Source organism: Cyprinus carpio, unplaced genomic scaffold, assembly GCF_018340385.1.
Source record: "Cyprinus carpio isolate SPL01 unplaced genomic scaffold, ASM1834038v1 S000001427, whole genome shotgun sequence".
Taxonomy (NCBI): domain Eukaryota; kingdom Metazoa; phylum Chordata; class Actinopteri; order Cypriniformes; family Cyprinidae; genus Cyprinus; species Cyprinus carpio.
Window position 1 is genome coordinate 1 of NW_024874143.1, and position 1,829 is coordinate 1,829.

At 46.9% G+C, this 1,829-nt stretch overlaps 1 non-coding gene across 1 annotated transcript; it reads left to right on the plus strand.

Moving 5' to 3' along the window:
• Positions 1-44: 44 nt before the first annotated feature.
• Positions 45-117, plus strand: trnae-uuc. The gene has a single exon. It is a non-coding gene; the product is annotated as a tRNA-Glu (tRNA).
• The last annotated feature ends 1,712 nt before the right edge of the window (positions 118-1,829 follow it).

Here is a 1,829-nt window from a genome sequence, read left to right on the forward strand (position 1 = left end):
ACTGAATGTGGCCCAGAAGTTGTGGCCAGTCCTAGTGGGCCAGTTCCCATATGGTCTAGCGGTTAGGATTCCTGGTTTTCACCCAGGGCGGCCCGGGTTCGACTCCCGGTATGGGAAGGTGGGTTCGTTTTTGCTTCCCTCCTCAAAAAGCAAGCAAGCCTTCCTGCACCAGAAGTGATTTTTGGATAGCAGTAGAGCTACAGAACCCTGATAGGTTGAGGTTCTATCTGGCACCGGCTTCGATAGCTCAGCTGGGAGAGCGAGGACTGTAGGCTGAGGTGTTGGTAATCCCTACACTTTGGTCTCGACCACCAAGCTGATGTCATTTTTTTATCCGGCAAGCCCACCTCATTCTGTTCTTTGGACTGGGTTTCCGCGAACTGCAAAGCAGAGATTGACTTCAAGAACCCCACCGCTGAAGGCAAAAACAGCATTCCCTGACCGGAATCGAACCCGGCCGCGCGTGAGAGGCCAGCCTCAATCCTAAACTAACTTCAGGACCTACCAGGGAAGGGCTGGTCAGCGCGCCCTGATAACATCATGAGAATAAGCAGAAAGCAAGTTCGGCCTCTGTCACGCCGGTAATACCAACAAGTGTGGTGCAATCACAGTGACGCTTCTCACCGTGGGATAGTGGCTAAATGGATAACGCTGGCCTGACTACACGGATCAAGATTCTAGGTCTCGACTCCTGGCTGGCCTGCTCTGTGGTTGTTTTTTCTCAGGCTGTTTTCTTTGTTGTGTTTTTTTTTTTTCTTTTTTCTATTTTTTCTTGCAAAGTCCAGAACAAAAAGGCAAAATCTCCAGGCATGCTTCTTTATTCCACAAAAAGCCGCGGTATATTGCATACCCCATTCCAAAGTCTAGGGAGACGCGCACATGTTTTTGTGATTGCTATTCGCTCCTCACGTTAATCTCGACCACAAGCTCTCGCCATTAACGTGAAAATAAAATTCAGACTGGCAGTCATTTTATTCTGAATGTGAAGGGTGTAATGCCATGTGGTTTTGATGTCATGGGCTTCATATTTTGTAGCCTTATTACTAACTGCCACCTGGAAATTGAGAATAAGTTGTAAACTAAATGAAACTGAACGAAGCTTAATGGTCGCAGCAACTCATCCCATTAAAAATTATTCCTAATTTCATTGTTAACTTCACAACTTATCATTTTTTGTACCTTGGATAGAAATGAGGATAGGCTGCTTTTCCTCTTCGATAACGCAAGGCTTCGCTGGCGTTTATTTTCAAATGCATGACGCTAGTATTTCTTCTTTCACCGGACAAGACTTTAATTGGCCGCCTGCGTGGTATCTGTTCAGCAAACACAGGAATCTGCCCAAAAAAAAAACTTGAACTCCCCTCAAAAAGTCAAACAACAGATATTTTGAATGCATGCAACATCTACGCACCGCTGTAAACCATGCAATCGGATACTCCCTCAAGTTTTCATAAAGATCATCACATTGTTAAAGTCACACACCAAAGCAATACTGCCACTGCGAAAACCCCTCGCCCCGACATTATTGGGCCACCATAGTGGACCGAATGCGGCCCAGAAGTTCGGGCCAGTCCCGAAAGTGGGCCAGTTTCATATGGTCTAGCGTTAGGGATTCTGGTTTTCACCTAGGGGCCCGGGTTCAATTCCCGGTATGGGAAGGTGGGTTCGCTTTTTTTCTTCCCCCCTCTAAAAAACTGTGCAAGCCTTCCTTCCTGCACCCCGAAGTGATTTTTGGGTGTTGCAGAAACCACAGGGAAACCTTGATAGGTTGAGGTTTTCTATCCTGCCTTCGATAGCTCAGCTGGGAGAAACTGGAGGACTGTAGGTTG